This window comes from Lactuca serriola, chromosome 2 (assembly GCF_051521515.1).
Source record: "Lactuca serriola cultivar US96UC23 chromosome 2, Lser_US96UC23_V15, whole genome shotgun sequence".
NCBI lineage: Eukaryota > Viridiplantae > Streptophyta > Magnoliopsida > Asterales > Asteraceae > Lactuca > Lactuca serriola.
Window position 1 is genome coordinate 11,480,699 of NC_136409.1, and position 20,711 is coordinate 11,501,409.

General features: G+C 35.7%; 2 long non-coding RNA genes across 2 annotated transcripts; one reads left to right on the forward strand and one right to left on the reverse strand.

The window, feature by feature from the left end:
- Positions 1-15,968: 15,968 nt before the first annotated feature.
- Positions 15,969-17,273, forward strand: LOC145090232 (uncharacterized). The gene is made up of 2 exons (XR_013701449.1): positions 15,969-16,374; positions 16,923-17,273. It is a non-coding gene; the product is annotated as an uncharacterized LOC145090232 (long non-coding RNA).
- Positions 17,274-19,378: 2,105 nt separating this feature from the next.
- Positions 19,379-19,989, reverse strand: LOC145090233 (uncharacterized). The gene is made up of 2 exons (XR_013701450.1): positions 19,948-19,989; positions 19,379-19,770 (listed from the first exon to the last, which is right to left on the reverse strand). It is a non-coding gene; the product is annotated as an uncharacterized LOC145090233 (long non-coding RNA).
- Between the last annotated feature and the right edge of the window lie 722 nt (positions 19,990-20,711).

Here is a 20,711-nt window from a genome sequence, read left to right on the forward strand (position 1 = left end):
TTTCATTTATAAAACATGTTTTATCGCAAAAGGGAGAAGTTGTGTCATAATGTGATTTGTATGATAACAGCTTCATAAGATAGTTAAAACAACAGTATGAAAAGTACAGCAAAATGGTTGATGTTTCACACGGGATTGACCGCGTGTTTACTTGTATTCCCCCCCTGATATGTGCATTTTTAGCCCTATATTAGTATAGATTTTTATCATTTATAAGCTAATTAGTTGCCTATTATGGACAAAAGATACTTAATAGTGTTAGAATTGTGTTTTAAGTCCAAAAGAAGTGTTCGGAAGCAAAAGGAAGCAGGTGCAGCTATTGGAAATCTTTGGAGTGAACAAAAGAAGAAAGGACCAAAAACCACAAGGGACTCGGCGAGTCTGGCACTGACTTGATGAGTTCCCACGAAGATTCACGAAGCAGAAGAATCCTTGCCTTTCCGTACACAGGAATTAATGAGGGACTTGACGAGTCTCCCTTGGATTCGACAAGTTGATTCGAATCTATAAAAAGGGCCTTCCAGATCAATACACAAGATATTCTAAGATCCCTAGAGGGAGGAACTGCGATTCAGAATGAAGAGAAACACCTGGAAGAGTGAAGATCCAACCTAGATTTAAATTCGAAGGGAATTAAGGCACAAATCATAACTCTCTACTTAGATCTTTAGTTTTAATTATGTTGAAGCTTATAGAATCTGTGTTTGAGTTTGTTTTTGTTGCAATTATGAGCTAAAATTTTTAAGCTTCTATTTGGGTAAGACAATATTGAAACTATGGGTTTATTAATGGTAGGTTTAACTTTAAATTGGTGATTTTGTTAAATCAAGCTTGTTAAAGAACCTTATGTGTGAATGATAACTATTTTCTGTTAATAGGAAAGTAATCAAGTTGTATGAACATCTCTTAATTGTTTAACTCATATGATTTATGTGAACACGAAGTTGTATGTCTAGGAATAGCAAATGTGAAACTAGGAATAATAAGAAAATAGGTAAATTTACGTGTGAGCTTGTGTGACGAACAATCAACAAGAGGTTAATTAAATGACCAATTTAGTTAACCATTATAAGTCTTAGTTAACCCGAATAAATAATCTAGGGAATTAATTAATTTAGACAACTGGCCACTGCTTGAATTAGTTTATTATCTAAGGATTAGTGATAGCGACTGTGAACCTAATCAACTGAATTGGTAGCCAATAAAAAGTTAACCCATTGCACTATTACCATCAAATCAACCATAGGATCAATTAAGTCGAACCTGAAAATAAATCCTTTTAGATATTCAATTCGAGTTGATCTTTGCTTGTTTAGTTGCTAGTTAGTAATTTAGTTTAAGTGTTACTAAGTCTCTAGTCTTCTAAAGCTAGAAAAATCCCTCTTTTAATATTTCTTAGTTTGTTTTTAGGTAATTTTAGTAATTAGTTTTAATTTCCGTTCCCTGAGTTCGATACCCTGCTTACTAGATCTATACCACCAATTGACAGGTTCACTGCCTTTTGTGTGATTAATTACATTTTATAAGTAGGATTAAAACTAGTTTCTTTCACCCCCGTAAAGTGTTCAAAAGCATTTAAAATCAGTTAAAAGCGTAGAAATGGGGGTATGAACTCACTTGGTATAAGTGACGTTTTGAAGAAGATGAGACTTGACTCGGGCAGTGCTTCGACTGGAAAGAAGCAAGTTCCTCAGGAACTTCGGGACTTCGAGCCTTTGTCGGGATCTGGATGCGTAACTGAGGCATCGAGCTAGTCTCAAGATGCTTAACGCAGAGTAAAAGTGGCCATAAGAAGAGAAATGAGCAGCCTAAACTCGAGACCTTTGATTTCTATTTATAGGGCTGATTTCTTCATTTCAACATCGTGAACAATGTTTTCACGTCGTGGGATTAAACGTCATCGCATGCATCATCGTCCACTTGCTCCGTCAGGCTCCAGAAGGCATCAGAAGTCAGTCCACGTCGTGAACACTGATTTCACGTCGTGGTCTCTAACAGTTTTGGGGTTTCGTGCCCCGAACTTCAAAAATTCATAACTTTTGCATACGAACTCCGTTTTCAACTTTCTTTTTGTAACATCCCAAAGTCAGAATCAAGAGTTTAGGGGGTAAAGTGTAAGGTTGGAAAAGAGGAACTCGGCGAGTAGGCGCTATAACTCGTTGAGTCTGAGCATGTGATGGGCACATGTTAAGTGACCGGACTCGCCCAGTCGGAGGCTGGACTCAACGAGTCCGTGCTGGAATGAGAAACCCTAATTTCTAGGGTTTGCACCCTATATAAGGAACCTTAAGCCCCATCCCAGCCTCTTTAGCACTCCCTTTAACGTCGAAAAGCATTCCCTATCGATTTCAAACCCTAAATTGAGAGTGAGAAGGATTTAAGTGTGTTTTTGAGCATGGAGAAGAAGGATACTTGAAGCAAGAGTTGTTGGGATCATAGAGGAGTGAAGTGGATCTAATTTCCTCGCTTGTTGACATCAGATTGAAGATAAAGAGTTGTTGCCTTGACTTTGTTGTGCTTAGATTGTTCATAGATGAAGTTTTAGGGCCAAATTGTCATATATGAGTCTCTTTTCGAGTATTGGGTTCAGATATGAGGTTGCTGCTACAGATCTAGACTGGTCTTGACTCATGAATCTAGAAAGTGATAGCTTTGGGGCTTGATTGAGAGTGTATTTGTCTTAAACCTTCATTTTTAGCTTGTTGGAGCTTGTTGAGCCTTGCATACACGTAAAGTTGGAAACTTTACGTGTGAATCTGACCCTATGAGTCTAGATCTATGTATTGGAAGCAATGGAATGGCCTGTAAACGTCTAAATGAGGTTGTCATGAATGGACTCGATGAGTTTGGGAGATGAATCGGTGAGTCGGGCTAAGGATCAGACCTTGAGTCGCGTAGTAACTCGGCGAGTTGCATGGGTGAGTTGACGAGGAGTATGATGATGAGCTTGGACACGACGAGTTGGAAGAACAACTCGGCGAGTTTGTTGAAGATTGCCTTGGACTCGGTGATTCTGGTCGTGGAACCATAACCTTTTCTGGTTAAGCCGTGAATCGTTGAGTTGAGGGACGACTCGGTGAGTTGAGCAAGATGGGACTCAGAGATTGTTGAACTCAACGAGTATTGGGGGGACTCGGAAAGTTGAGTCGTGATATGAGAGTTTTGAGTATGGGAACTCGACGAGTCAACGAGTTGACTCGGCGAGTAGGGTGAACCAGGAAGGTTGACTTTGACTGAGGACTTGGATTTTGACCAAGGGTTGACCAGTTGACTTCCAGGGGTATTTTGGTAATTATTGGCATTTATTGGATTTGGTTATTTGGCAATGTTCAGTGGTGGAGTTCGTGTCGGTGGTCGGAGCAGCGTGATCATATTCTTCAGTCGGCAGTTGCAGGTGAGTTATCCTCACTATACTGATAGGGTCTACGGCACCAAGGTCGACCCTCTATCGGATGGAAATCTGGGTATTGTTGATATGTTATTTCTTTGCTATGTTTGCATCGTGGTAGTTAGGATGGTATGTTATGGACCGGAAGGTCATCATGTTATAGAAGGTCTTATGTGCTATGAAGAGTATGAGATATATGTTGTTAGATGTTATGAGAGTTGTATGTGTTATGTTACGATATGAGCAGTATGTTATGGACCGGAAGGTCATCATGTTATATGCGGTTATATGATATGTATGTTCTATGTATGTTATGATAAGGACCGGAAGGTTAAGATGATATTTATGTATGTGCTATGTATGCTATGCGTGGTAAGGACCGGAAGGTCAAGATGATATGGACCAGAAGGTCAATAGAGTTATGGGATTGAAATCCCCTGAGACATATGGATCGGAAGATCCTATGGAGTCATGGCCTGGAAGGGCGTATGTACTGTTATGGCCTGGAAGGGCGTACGTGTTGTTATAGCCTGGAAGGGCGTACGTGCTATATGTAGTATTTTGGGGGTAACTCACTAAGCTTTCAGGCTTACAGTTTCAGTGTATTGTTTCAGGTACTTTAGGAGATCGTGGCAAGGCGAAGGTGTGATGGTACCGCTCCTCATGTTTTATGACTTATGTGACAGGGTTCTGGGAAATACTCTGATGTTTCAACTATTTTGAAAACTAATGTATGAACTCAATGGTTTTGAATAAATTAAAATGTTTTAATTTTGCTCGAATTTTATGGTCGTTACACTTTTTTTTTACGCGTAGGTAAAAACAAGATCTACAACTTTCATTTAGACTTCGTCGGCTAATTTTGATTTTATTTTTATTATATTATATTATTTTATTTTTAGTAGGTCGGGACAGGAAAACTTGGTCAAAAATCCACAATTTCTTCATCAGATGTCTTCTTTCGTCTGTCTTTTTACCGTTGCACTAGTATTGATGAGACTTTCGATTCTCATTTAGGTTATGTCGACTAAAAATCACTCGATCTCTATTTCGAGTTCTTAGCCGTCTACCGCTATATCTGAAACTTCAAAAAATCATAACTTCCTCATACAAAGTCATATTTGGGCGTTCTTTTTGTTTATGTTCACAGCTTAATGTTATCTACGACTTTGATTTAGAGACTCAAAGATAAAAAGTATTTTATTGGAATTTCGTATTTTATGCTTAACAGTGTTTTGGCGGTATTGCCGCGGATCTTCGATTGGTCATAACTTCTTCGTTATAACTCAGATTTTAGTGTTCTTTATATTTTTGGAAACCTTATTACGATATCTACCACTTCGTATAACCCAATTATGGTTTTATTAAAGTTTAATTTTGACCTAAATTTCGCTGGTGTTATATTATTCCCCCATTAGAGAGAATTTCTTCCCGAAATTCGCATTTTGACTGGGACTCCAATAGTTGAGGAAAGCTATGTGTACTCCTGTTCCATTCGATCCTCTTTTTTCTTGAGTGAATCAAAATTCCAGCATATGTGTTCTAGCAAATCTTCATTACTTCGTCTATCGCTTCGTCCGATAGAGGTCTTGTGGGTTTGGGTTTATTTTTCTAAGTCTATCTAAATGTTAGCATGTTCACCCGTAGTATAGGGCAGATTTGTCTTTGAAGTTCATAGTTGAATTCATACTTGGTTTATCTATTACCACCTCGTGTATATAAATCGTATCTACACTTTGTAGTGAGAGGTAAATCATATTCATTCCTAGCCTCTGTGCTAGAACTTGTCTCGTTGTACGCGCGCTTAATCCTAAATAGACTGTTGGGGAATACTATGGGAAGGTTGTAAAGATATAGCACTCCTCACATGAGTGCTTCGGGGTTTTGAAACTTAAAGATTATTTTGGAAATTGTGTCGGGTTTGTCGTTACAGATCGAAATGTTTTCGTTAGACAATGGCAAAAACGAAGGGTATTTCTATAGCACATGGAACTGCATGGTGAAGACCAAGCCAATCCATTTCTAGTAGTTATTTGAGAACTTCATATCGTAACAGGTGCGGAGTCGACCGGGAAAAGTGTTCGTTAGTGAGGTAGTGCATTCTACGCCTGTGTTTTTAGTGTTTTTAATCTATCTTTGTTATTACTCCTATGAAGGATTGCTTAATGATTGGGGTGCTTGTTTGAATAGATTTTTAAATTTGTAACTCACGAAACTACTCTCCGCTCCAATATAAAATAGAATTGCATGCTAATGTGTTATCGAGGAAAAACGTACCCGGAATAACCGTGGGGACTGCAATGGCCTCCTCTTGGCCCATTGCAAATACTCGGCCTCCTCCACCAGCATTCGTGTTGTTTGCATTCGGTCAGTCCCTTCGGAAGTGACCCGTTGCTCCGCACTCATAACAAGTACGGTCTACTACGACATTTGTGGCTGGAGCGGTTGGTTTGTAACACCCTGTTTATTTATTAGATAAATAAATAAATTAATGATGGAATGGTAGCCCTAAAATAAATAGTTATATATCAAAGGATGGTCTCGAGGAGTTAACTATCATGATTTTAGAGGTTAGGGGTTAAAAGTGTAAGTTTCAGATTGGTTTCGTAAATATTATTGAACGCAGGGATTAAAGGATTAAAGTGTAAGTTCCAGACTCATTTTGTAAATATTTTTAAAGGCAAGGGCTCCGTGGTAATTATTGGGACTTAATTTGAAAGAAAAGAAAAGAGAGGGTTGAAAATATCATAATTGGGAATTAAGGGTTTAAAAAAATAAATTCTGGATTAGTTTTGTAAAGATTTTAGAAGATAGGGGCTGCATTGTAACTCTCGGATCTGATTTGTAATATATTTAGTTGGCAGGGGTTGGAAGGGTAAAATATGGGCTGAATTTGAAAAGAATGAGAAAGGAGGGACTGTTTGTGACATTATGGGAAAAGGTTTAAAGGTATTGGGTATATATCTATCTAACCCTAACCCTAGTCGTCATTCTCACAGCCGCATCCCTCCATCCATAGAACCTCTCACCAGTGGCCACTTCCACCCTTACAATTCCCGGTGCTGCACCAACTTGTGGCTCCCCAATCGCCTCCTCTTTTCATTTTGTTTTCCGATTAGAGAATGGACGAGAGTAACCGCAGGACTGCCGCCACCTTTAATCTCCTCTCCAGCCGCCATCGCTGGCCATTTTCGGGAAGGAAGAAGAAACACCTTGGTGTTGGTCGTTGTTGCTGCTCCTAGAGATGGATCTCCTCTTTTCTTCATTCGGTTTTATTGCTACGTCGTCTGCTGCCAACCGTCGGTGTGTCCGTTAGCCTCCTAGCCGCCATAGGAGTCGGAATAATCCGCCACGGTGTCGGATGTTGCTGCTGTGAACCGCCACTGCGCTCCAACCGGAAAGACGCGGTCGGAGCTGCTCCGTGTCTCCTTTTTCTTTCGTTCTGCCACCTTGCGAACTTCAAGCTGCCGCCTTAAGCCGCCGTTGTTACCACTCGCGTTGTTGCTGTCGTCGCCAACCGCCACCAGGTGGGTGGCTGGGGTGTTTGTTACAATTAGAAGCATGTATTTGTGTTGTGCGTGACTTCTTTTGACCGGAAAAGCCACTGCCACCACCGTGAGGTGGTGGCTGCCACCATGTACCACCATGGGTGGGTATATTTTCATGTGTATGTGTTTTTAATTAGATTAGGGTGTGCGTGTGTTGATCGGATGGGCTTTGTAACTGTAAAAAAATTGATTAATGAAAGAAAACCAAAAATACCACCTTAGGGTGGTGGCTGCCGCATCCTGCCGCCACCGGCAGCCGTGTCGGTGGCGGTGTGCTTAGCTGTGTTGGGATTGCAAGTTTGGGGATGTTTGGTCAAGGGACTAAAACCCTAATGGGCCCAATGAGGCTAAATGGGCATAGAATCCCAAAAATGTATCTAATGGGCTTAATGGACCCTAATGGATCCAAGGACTTAACTAATAGGCATATTGGGCTAAGATGGGTCGGAAACCCTAATTAGGGTTTAAAAAACCCTAATATTGAATTTATGGGCTTGGACTTATTGAGACCTACTTGTGGGAAATTGGAATAATGGAATTGTGTGATTAAGCCCAATCACACCATATGACTTATTTAGAAGAATGATGGACTTAATGGATTAAGTCCTTAATGGGTTAAGTGAGAAACACTTAACCCTAATTGCCATTATATGTGAAACCCTAATTTCACATGGGTGTATTGTTGGGCCTTCTATTGGGCCTTGATGATTGTGTTATTAATGAGCCATCCAAAGTCAAGCAAATGGACTAGAATAATTAATGGGCCTAGGGTAAGGCCCATGTAAGGGGTTTAGGCCCAATTTGGAATATTGGGTCATAGTTTGGGTCTTAATGATTATATGATGTGGGGCCTTAGAATAAGACCATGTATAGGCCTGGGCCCAATTTGGAAAATTAGGCCATGTGTTGGGCTTTGATTCCTAATTGACTTTAGGCCTAAGAATTGGACCTTGGGCTTGGATAAGCCAAGCTAGGGGTAAAGTAGTAATTACCCAAAGAATGTACTTATGGTTATGTAGTGGGATCTAATTATTAATTGGGTGATGTTTGATAATTGACAGATCGGGAATCTATCATCCAGCAGCTGGAGTTAAGTCTGCAGGACTTTAGCAGTGTGGGATTGAGTCTGCGGGACTTCAGCAGTGTCAGGTGAGTCTTCTCACTAGACCTTACCTGGAATGGTAACTAAGTGTGACCGGAAGGTCTTATATATATATATATATATATATATATATATATATATATATATATATATATATATATATATATATATATGAGCTATGTGACTTATATGATATGTATATGCTGTATGATTTGGGACCGGAAGGTCGACAAAGATATCGCCGGAAGGCAATCAGAGTTATGGCCGGAAGGCGATTAGAGTTGAGGCCGGAAGGCAAGCCATGGTGGGGCCGGAAGGTCTACCAGAGTTGTGGGATCGGAGGGTCCCGCTGAGACACATTGACCGGAAGGTGTTACAGAGCTATAGCCTTGAGTGGCTAATATGTTTATGTGGTATTTTGGGAAACTCACTAAGCATGTGTGCTTATCATGTTATGTGTTATGTGTTTCAGGTACATTGTTTCAAAGGAAAGGAGTTGGCTTGGTCGCAGCGCATCACACTATGTTTTCCGCACACGGGATCCTTGGGATTACACTCTGATATGGTTTTATGATACTCTGTTTGATTAATGACACTTTAGTTTTTTATATGAGATATTATTATGAAAGTTTTTATATTAATCGCTTCTATGCAATAACTTAAATAAAAATGAAACTTTTGTCCTTGAATTTTGGGATGTTACATGGTTGGGTTGGTTCCCTGCAGTAGCGGACGGTGTGTCCCTTACTGTTGCACCTAGTGCAATGGATTTCACGGTAGGGTCCATGATGATGGAAGTTGCATTGATTGCACTTAGGCTGTTTGCCGTTGTACGTCCTTGTTGCTGCGGGGGTAGTAGGGACTGTAGCAGCATGAGCTGTCACCACTTGTTGTCTCTTGGGGTTTTCAAAAATGGTTTGCCCCTTCCTCTTATTCCAAGGTTTCCTTTGATCCTCCATCTCCTTTGGTAAATCCGACGCAGCTGTAATGGTACCTTGTTTGACCCTATGGTCGATCAGACGTTGAGCCAAGCGCTTCGCGCTGTCGAACATGATAGGGTTGGAAGCCAATACGTTCCCTTAGATCTGGGGTGCCAATCCCTAATACGTATCTCTCCACTTTCTTCAACTCTGGGTTAACCATGCCTGGGCATAAGGCTAATAGATCACTGAATCTGGTCGTGTAAGCGACGATATCAGACCCTGTCATTTTCAGGTTCCAAAACTCCTGCTCCAACTTTTGGTTTTCGCCCTTCGGGTAGTATTCTTCTAGCATTAGGACTTTTAAGTCTTCCCAGCTCATGGCATTGACAACTGGGAGAGATAAGGACTTCACATGGCCCTTCCACCAGGTGAGGGCTCGATCAGTGAAGGTGAAAGCAGCAAACTTGACCTTGATTGCTTCTTGGCACGAACATATCTCGAACCGTCTCAGTCTTTTCGAACCATTGCATTAGTGAAATGACTCCTCCAGTGTCGTTGAACATTTTCGGCTTTGCGTTTGAGAATTCCTTGTAGTTGCATTCCCGGATATAACCATGACCAATGCCATGGTTCTGATGATTCATGCTACTTCCTGCCCCTCCAGCTCCATTAGATTTTATTTGTGAGAGGGCAGCTGCTACTGCTGCCATGATGGCAGCCTGCACCATAGCTGGATCATAAGTTGGAGGTGGTGGTGGTGGTGTTGGTGTTGTGTCAGGTCCGTGTCTTCCGGATCTGCGAGGAGGAATCGTGCTGCCAAGAAATAATAATAAAAGACCATAAGTCTTCGATGATCGGAAGCCAAGTGTTAGTGAGTTGACTATTTTCAACTATCCATGAATTTGGTTTGACTTAAACTAGGTTTTGAGTTCGGTTCATAATTAGACTTTAAATATTAATAGATAAACTTACGAACTTGAGTGGAATGCAAAGAATTAACACACAAAAAGAAATATGTAATATATATATATATATATATTAGACATATGCTTGGGTTACATCCGAAGTCAGGAAAATTTGACCTTTCTAAAGGTCTCCGATTACGAAAAGTTAAAGCAAGTAAGACTTTTAGCCGATGATCCTATTCTATATCAAAATTTAAGAGTCGGGCATGTACTACTTACGATGCGAACCACTCCTATGAGCCTTGGTTTCTACCAATTGACACTCCATCTCGAGCATACGAAGTTCATGCATTGTTTGGCGTGCTCGAAGTTCCCTAACTTCAGTTTGAGTTGCAGTTAGCTCTCTTTGAAAAGCTTCACTTTGATTTGTGATTCTTCCACGAGCTGATTTTAACTGTCGGATGCGAACTGTATTGACCCCGGTTTTCGCATCATTCTCCTCAGTTCGATGGATAGTTGCCCTTCCTTGTTCATCAATGCGAGCTATTTGACGAACCAGTATAGGAAGGACTCTGTCTGCCGAACCTCCCTCGCTTAGATTGTAGAAGCTTCGGTCTCCATTGTACATAAGGGGTTGACCCTGTTCGCGACTCCACCTATTTAGGTTCGTTGCCCACACTGTCATTGGGCCTTGGAACTCTATTTGAGGAATAGGATTTTGGATTTGAGCTACTAAGGATAGGTTAGTATCTTCGGAATCTAAGTTGGAGTCTTTGTGTTTTTCTTCCTTGAATTCTTCGTCCGGATCACTCTCTATCCCTTCTCTACTGACTTGGTGCGGGTAGTAGGGGTCGCCTGGTAGATGGAATCCAACCATTGCGTCTATACGAGAATCGGGTTACGAATTGACTATAAACTAAAGTATGTAAATTTAGCATTGAGTTTAACTACCGTTGTTACCATATACTCCTATAGTATTCTAAGTGTTATGTTTGGGTCTAGGGTTTATCGTGTTTGGTAAGTTTTAGACCTTGTTGCAACACCACGGCTATTCCTAGGCATATGCTAATCATCTCTCGAACAATACAGTTGATCAGGCTATATTCATCCGGGACCTGATTATATATTCCAAGGCCCACTCGTGTTATTCAACAATCTTAATACTTTTGTCTTGTTTTAATTATGATACTATTCTTCTGTATATGTAATTTATGCATGTACACTTTTGTAAAAGATTTATTTTAAAAAAAGAATAACTCTTAATCAGAGTGTTTATTTTAAAAAGGATTTATTTTAAAATGGTTTTGATATACTTATTTCATTATAAACAATGTGTTGATACCAATCCGTCACACCCCCAAATCTGAACGGCGGAAACGTTCGGGGGCGGAGGACGTCATGTACAGTATCATAACAATTGAATAGTAAAGAAAGTACACACCACCATAATATATATATTTGAAAGGTTTACATGATTGTATATATCTATTACATATTCAAAATCAAATACAATATGATGTTCCAAAAGATGCAATTAACGCCGGAGTGTTAATCCCCAAAAGTAGTTTCCAACCTGGCTTAGCGGTTCCCTGAGAATACAAGTTATTTCAAGAAAAAGTGTCAACAATTAAGTTGGTGAGTTCATAAGTATTGTTTTGAGAAAATTTATGTCATTCGAAAGTTCGTGTATGTTTTCTAGAAAATACCTTATTTTATTATAAATGTATGTAATGAGTATGAAAGATCGTTGTATAAACTGTATGTATTTGAACCAGGAAAATCCCTTATTTTCCTAAAAGTGTATGAAATGTGTATGAAAGATCGTTGTATAAACCGTATGTATTTGCAACAAGAAAAACCCTTATTTTCCTAAGTGTGAAATGCAGTCTCAAATGACCAAGACCGTAACCTGTAAGCAATAGTGACATGCTTAAATGAATGATGTATAGTTTTATTGTTAAGTAAAACTAGTTATGGAATTATTTACCCTAAAATCTGAACATGCCGATAATACCCTATGATATATTTATTACCCCTGAGCATGATTGGGTTATGTATTACTACGTGCATGAGTCATTGTTTCCACGTGTAGTGAGTTCCTCATAACCATACTAGACGTAGTACCTAATGTTGAAATTTGTCACCCTAGGGACTATAGCTAATAGTCAGGGTGCGAAGTCGTCAGCCCCGTATAGATCTATACACACTTGTCACGCTCTCCCTCCAGGAGACTCTGGTTATAGGTGGGGACTTTCGTTTGGTACAAACAAAGCCATATGACATCACATGACTGCTAACAACAAGTTCACGAGTAATATAATGAAAAATCTTTTGACTATTCGAAATAACAACTAAGTCAACTATTCAAAAGTTTATATGTTCGTGTCCAAAATGATTATCCTTTCTACAGTGTTAACAAAGGCATAATAAAAGTTGTATTTTCTTAAATACTCGTAATGTTATAGTTGAAAAGGTTATCCTTGATATGATGTAATATGTAAACGTATAAATAAAACATATTTCATTTATAAAACATTTTGTATCGCAAAAGGGAGAAGTTGTGTTGCAATGTGATAACAGCTTCCTAAGATAGTTAAAACAATAGTATGAAAAGTAGAGCAAAATGGTTGATGTTTCACATGGGATTGACCGTGTGTTTACTTGTATTCCCCCCGTAATGTGTTCAAAAGCATTTAGAATCAGTTAAAAGTGTAGAAATGGGGGCATGAACTCACTTGGTAGAAGTGGCGATTTGAAGAAGACGAGACTTGACTCGGATAGTACTTCGACTGGAAAGAAGCAAGTTCCTTGTGAACTTCGGGACTTCGAGCCTTCGTCAGGATCTGGACGCGTAACTGGGGCGTTGGGGTAGTCTCGGGATGCTTAACCCAGAGTAAAAGTGGCCAGAAGAAGAGAAATGAGCAGCCTAAACCCGAGACCTTCGATTTCTATTTATAGGGCTGATTTCTTCATTTCCACGTCCTGAACAGTGTTTTCATGTCGTGGGATTGAACTTCATTGCATGCGTCATTGTCCACTTGCTCCGTCAGGCTCCAGAAGGCATCAGAAGTCAGTCCACATCGTGAACACTGATTTCACGTCTTGGTCTCTGACAGTTTTGGGGTTTCACGCCCCGAACTTCAGAAATTCATAACTTTTCGCATACGAACTCCGTTTTCGACATTTTTTTCCACGCGTAGGTAAAAACAAGATATACAACTTTCGTTTAGACTTCTTCGACTAATTTTGATTTTATTTTTATTATATTATATTATATTATTTTTAGTAGGTCGGGACAGGAAAACTCCGTCAAAAGTCCATAACTTCTTCATCAGATGTCCGCTTTCATCTGTCTTTTTACCGCTGCACTAGTATTGATGAGACCTTCGATTCTCATTTAGGTTGTGTCGGCTAAAAATCACTCGATCTCTATTTCGAGGTCTTAGCTGTTTACCGCTATATCCGAAACTTCGAAAAATCATAACTTCCTCATACGAAGTCAGATTTGGGCGTTCTTTTTGTGTATGTTCATGGTTTAATATTATCTATGACTTTCATTTAGAGACTTAAAGCTAAACAGTATTTTATTGGAATTTCGTATTTTATGCTTAACAGTGTTTTACCGGTATTGTCGCAGATCTTCGATTGGTCATAACTTCTTCGTTATAACTCGGATTTTAGTGTTCTTTATATTTTTGGAAAGCTTATTACGATATATACCACTTGGTATAACCCAAGTATGGTTTTATAAAATTTTAATTTTGATCTAAATTTCGCTGGTGTTATATCTCATCAATGATTGTCCCACATAAAATGTCATGAGAAAAACTTTAAAAAATCATTCATACGTACCGAAAGAGTACAAAAAAAGAGTTATTTTGAAACAAAAAAATTTTAAGAACTAAATATGTACAAAAATATTAAGGACTAAATGTGTAGAAAATAAAGAATATATTACCCTATTAAGTAAGTTTTTCCGCCAAACCCGGAGTTACCGGTCATAAGGACTGAATGTGTATAGTTTAACAACTTGAAGTTCATTAATGAGGTGTTTGAGCATTTTGATGTTTATGTTCATCGCTATCTCAACTACTTGGTTGCTTAGGTCATGTGTTCTAAACGTCATAACTTCTTCATACGATCTCGGATTTTAACGATCTTTATATCTATGCGAACAATATTTATATCCATGCATTCGTATTTTAGTCTACTACAACTTTCATTTAGATTACTCCCATTAAAAAATAATATGTTTTTACTTACGATTTTTCATCCATACGCAGGGGTGGATTTAGCTAGATCCCGATGTTGTACCGACAACATTTGTTTTTTCTGTTCGTAGTGGAAAAAATTTCGATTTTTTTTTTTCGGTTATACCTATTTTTCATTTATTAGCAACGTCGATTTCATCTCGGAAAAACCTACTATGTATTCCTACGTCTGCTCCTATCCATACAATTTTTATGAATTCATGTATGAATTATATATATATATATATATATATATATATATATATATATATATATATATATATATATATATATATATATATATATATATATATATCTTTACTATCTTATAAAACAAATCCAACTATTTCTAAAAATAAATTGAATAAAATAATAATATTTTTAAGACGTCGAAATCATTAAGCTAATTGTACAACTAATCACTAATAAAATAATATTAAAATTTAAACAAACTCCTATAAATCTTTTTTTCCAAGGTTTTGACCAGATCTTTTTTCATCAAAATAAATACTCAACACCCTATAATTTGGTCATTTCATGAATTTTCTTTATATTTAATATGATATATTTCTTAAAACAAACTAATGATTGAATTGAAAATAATCATTCTCCATCGAAAAGAAATTAATTGTCGAATCAAACTATTTGTTGTCCGCCGCTTTGCGCGGGTAAACGGCTAGTATAATCATAAGTAAAAATATATATTACATTTTAACGGAACTAATATTAATGAAAAAATGAACAGGTGGATATAAAGATCATTAAAATCTAATATCGTATAAAGAAGTTACGACGTGCAGAATACTAGACCTAGGCCAAACTACAAGACCTACGCAACCAAGCAGTTGAGATCGCGTTGGACATAAGCATCAACAACCCTAAACACCTCATCAATGATTGTCCCACGTAAGATGTCATTAGAAAAACTTTAAAAAATCATTTATAAGTATCGAAAGAGTACAAAAAAAAAACTTATTTTGAAACAAAAAAATTTTAATGACTAAATATATACAAAAATATTAAGGACTGAATGTGTAGAAAACAAAAAATATATTACCTATTAAGTAATTTTTCGCGGATAACCCGGAGTTAACGGTCATAAGGATTGAATGTGTACAGTTTAACAAGTTGAAGTGATAAAGTAGACGAAAAAAACTCAGTGACTAAATATTTACAAATCAAAAAATACATTACACTTTTAAGTCATTATCCCTATATAAAAACTAGTTTCCTGCTTCTAATTTATATGGGATTAAAATTAGTTATAGGTAGCATGGACTAACTTCGATTACATGTAAGCATATTAAAATCTAGCGTGGCTCATATACTGTTATCAAATTAGACAAAATTGATTCAATATATTTTAATTATATTAATTTCCAATAAGTATTTTTATATAATTATACTAATTAATTAACATACCGTTGTATGGTTATCCTATCTTGACTTAATCATGTAATAAATGTTAAATTTAACAGAGTCTATATAAACATATAAGACCTACGAACTTGGTGAATGATGTGATAAATTTGAAAATTACAGTGTCCATTGATATTAGAGATGGAAGAAAAACTAAAGACTAATTAAAAAACTTTGTGTGTGCCGTATGAGATGAGAGTTACAGTACGAATATAGTATGTATTATATTTATAATATTGAAAATTTGGTCAAACCTTGAAAATTAAATCGTACAAGCCTTTAACGCAATATTTACAATCACTTTATGCATTAAAAAAATACTGAATCTATCCGGCCAACATTTATAGAAAAAATCAGCATATTTTGAATTTTTATACCATAAATGCAGAAGGAATAATTAAGGGGGTTTGTTACTTCACCAATTCATATCTACCGGACCCTCTTATCTCCTCCCCGTGTATATCGGTCTTTTCCCCTTATTTGTTTAACAAAATTGAATCCTATAGACCGGTTGCTAGCTAAAATTGAGGAGCCAAGTTACTTTCAAATTTAAATCCCTAAATTCCCTAATATCTTGGCCTGATCTCTTTATAATTTATTGCCAAACATCCATTTAATCCATGTTAGACCTAACCAACTTTGCTTCAGGTTAGTTCCAAGTCTGCTTCAGCAACGAATGAAGACCACACCACAACTACCTAATCACTCCCTCCCTCTCTATCTTTCTCTTAAACACCATCACACCACCTCCATTTAGGGTCTTGTTTTTTTGATTTGGTACCCTCACCCGCTTTGCCTTCTCTGCTACTCACAACCATGCCCATATGACCATATAACTGGTAACATCTCTTTTTGTATACTATATCTCTCTTTGTAAACATTCATTGATTTTGCTATTTTTAACCATTTTGATGTTGATATTTGAATCCCAGGTAGGTGCCATATGACCTTACAGTATTTTCTTTTTACCTTTTTGTTGTTTGACTTACGCAATCATTAATTTTTTAGGTCAAGCTTCAAACTATTGGTTTCATTTGTTGTTGTTTTTTTTTTTTTTTTTTTTTTTGTTGCATCTAATTCAGAAATTTGGTTCTAGGGGTTCAAACTATTGATTACTATACACATCAGTGTTGCTATCCATATTTGTTCAATTTGGATTATAACCTAACTTTTGGTTTATGATTTTGTTCCCTAAATTAAGTTTTCATATATTCAACAAACAACTGTGTTTTGGGTAGTCTATATGAAAGTTTTGTGTTTTTGCTTGATGAAAGTTTTATGTTGTGTAATGATCTTTTGGCCTCCCACTATCATGGTTTTTTGGGTTGTTTCTTACTGAACTATGAGATTTAGGTTTCTTTTTTCTAATATTTTGGCTCTTTTGTAGGTATCTTCTCTCATTATACATTTAAGAGTGAAGATCATGTGATTACACAGGTCAAGTCATATATTGAGAAAGGTTGGATATGGTACTCATAGACTCCATAATTTCATTTTGGAGTTTATTTACTTTCATCACTTCCTGATTCTATTTGACAACTTCCTAATTTTTTTATGAAAATCTTGTCTCTTGACTAAAATAACAAGTTTCAAGTGGATAAGCAAGACAGGGAGGGGTTTCATAAAGTATAAAATACATGCATGTGATAAGTTTATTTAATTTACTTTTTCCGTTTAAACTAATAACAAACTTTTTATTTTGATTATGTTTTTATTGAAACAATTGTTATTTCTTAGACGGCTACTTGATCAATTTTTGAAAATTACCATGTTTTCTATTAAATAATTTTGTATTATGTGAAGAGATATTTTAACTAATCGATGCAACTTTGGTTCTTTTTTAAGATATGACATGTTTTTGAAAGGAAAGTACTCAATGTATTGTCTATTAATGACACGTTTCATAAGTCAAACTAACCGTTGAACCGAAACTAATCAGCTTTCCGGAGAAAGGAACATAATTGTCGAAAAAAACTATTGACCGCCCCCTTAAACAATAAATTATATTTGCAAATGCATTACGTGCTCATTGGAATATGACATGTTTCCGAAAGAAAAACAATTCACAAAACTAAACTATACGCAGGTATGCAACCCTCTCCTTAAACCATAAGTATTGATTGTGGAAATAAAAATTCATTAACAAATGTCTCAACTCACTAATAACATACCCTCATAACTAATTGCATAAACAAAATTACAAATTAGTGGAAATCTAGATAATGGAGATATGAGTGGGGACAAAGCTGCAAATGAGGATAAAAATAAGGAATGGATTTGACTAAATCTTTTAGGTGTAACTAACAAATATGTGAAAGTAAGTTGTATTTTACCTCATTTTTTAAAAAATAAAGTAATTATTAACATAACAAAAACACTCATTTAAATTATTAAATTATATTTTATTTAATTATATGTCCAAAGGATTAACAAATAACAAACAAAAAATGTTAATGAATTTCTAACTTTGTAGAAGTTAAAATTCCATATTGTTTTAATTACTCATTTTCCATGTCAATTTAACTACATGGATGAAACAACTTTTTTAATTGAAATATTGATGAAATTGACCTTTTTAGATAAGTTTCTTTGTTTGAGCATTTTTTTTTTAAATACATGATTTATTTATAGCCTTTTATATTTATAAAGAATGAAGACCAAAAATTTATGACTTCAATGGCTACCTAATCGGCGCTCCTTATGCTCCTTATGATAAGTCCATTATCATCAAGTGTCAAATATTAGTAGATTTCAAGCTTTTAAGACCTGGAGATGTTCGAGAAAGAACTAACCGCATCTAAAACTAATTTCTGATATATATATATATATATATATATATATATATATATATATATATATATATATATATATATATATATATATATATATATATATAGTCAAGGTCAAATAAGAAGGAAATTTTTGGTAGGAAGGTAAGAAGTTTTTGTTCTACATATTTTTTTCGCGAACAAACAAAATGAATCATTAGATGATCCATTTGTAAGATGATTCACAAGAGAAAATTCTCAAAAAAACATCTCGATGATTCACTTATACAATGATTTTGTTGTTATTCATTAAAATTGTCATAAAAATGAAATTTTTCTTAATTTACTTAAAAATGAATCATAAAGATGTTTTTTTTGGGAATTTTTTCTTGTGAATCATCTTACAAATGAATCATCTAGTGATTCATTTATTTTTTTCCTCAAAAAAATATGTAGAAAAAAAAACTTTTTACCTTCCTACAAAAAAATAATTTCTTACCGGATCTATATATATATATATATATATATATATATATATATATATATATATATATATATATATATATATATATATATATATATATATATATATATATATATAAGGGCTGGGCGGATATATCCCACTCCTTGCCCGGAACCCGATAAGAATCCCAGAAACGACCTGTTACCCAATAAGGACGCCCCGCCCTACTCCGAAATCTTCGGGTTTCGGGTTTCCCCTGTCGGGTTTGGATTTTTTTTTGCCATCCCTAACTATATGCATCCTAGATTCCTTTAGTTGGATCGAATTGTATTAGCTTTGGGTATTTGGTAAAAATAGGTTGTGTCGTAATCTAAAATAAAATTGAAGATTAAACTCTGGTGAATTTAAACATGATGATGGTAATAGAAGTTAAGACTAATTGCAACGAATGATATTCCATTTTTTCTTAATTTAGTTTGGTACGAGGAGCTTGAAAATCTTTAAAAAAAACAAAAGAAAAAAAGAAATTGAGTTTGTTATACTTTATAAATATCCTTGTAAATTAGCATAACCAATTGTTATTAACTTGGTTTTTCAAACTTAACAGCTCAATTTCCAAATTAAAACAAATTTGTAGTCATGGTAACATATCTCTCTCATCATCATTTACTAACAATAGGCTGTGTTCTATGTAGAGGTTTTTTAAAGTAAGGCTTAGGGCCCCCAATTCCAAGGGGCCCATATTCTCCAAAGTCCAAATGTTTAATCCATTAAAAATTCCAATCCGGTAACCACAAAATAAATAAAGAAGAAGAATAAATCAACGATGGCTGCACTCATGATGCTGAAACAACTTTGCATTCTTCTACCGATTCTGATTTCTGTGAAATATTCATCTCATTCGTTTTCGATTTCCGAGTATAGTAAAAGGCCAAAGGGCCCCAAATTTTTGGTTCGTTTAGAGCCCCAAAATGGTTGGGTCGCCCATGCTAACAATATTATACCTGGGTTCACTTGCTCTTGTTATTCACTATTTTTCTTACTCAATCCCAAATTCATGCAATATCTTATGAAATGTGCAGGAAGTTTGAATGTAGGTCAATTTGAAAACACACACAAAAAACCTTGAATCGATCATATAGAAAATGATTCTATATTATTAACATAAGAAAGGCGAATACCTGGACTTTTGCTTTGTTCCTGCAATTCTTATTGTCTGAAACTCACAAACTTTTGAGAATAAAAAACTCAGAATGGTATTTAAAGAGAGAAAAGCAAAAGCATCAACAATGTTTTGTATTTGACGTTTGAGACTTTGAGCATGTTGGGGGTTTGGTATCCTTTTTATTTATTTTTGTCTTTTCATTATAAATCAAAGGTAAATCTCTTACATGAGTTTTTGTTTGCCTTATAAATATAAAAATAATAAAACTTAGCGATTAGAAACTAATAATTAGCCATAAGTATATGAAAAAAAAAGTATGACATTAATTCAATGTCAAGCAAAAATTATATTAGATGTTGTCTTGAAGCTATCCATAGATCATCAAGATATTAATTTTCAAAATTATTTCTCGAAAAAAAAACAAAAAATCATTGACCATATAGAATATAATTTGAGAATACTAAATCTCGTTAAAATATAAAAGCATGTTATTACTAATTACCATTCAAACCTAAGAATTGTAAATCCTTTCATACAGGTGTTTATGTCATGATGCCAACAATTGTGTACAAAAGAAAGATTGGAGTTTGTACCATTACTAGATTATAACCCATGTTAAACACGGGGAAACGCATAAAAAGGTACAAATCGTTGAAGGACATCTTTGTAGATAACTTTTTATGTTAAAAAGTATTAGATGCATTAATGGATTAAAATAAATTAATAAATTATTCAATACATATATTAAACAAAATTAATAGCATAAAACAAAATAAAATA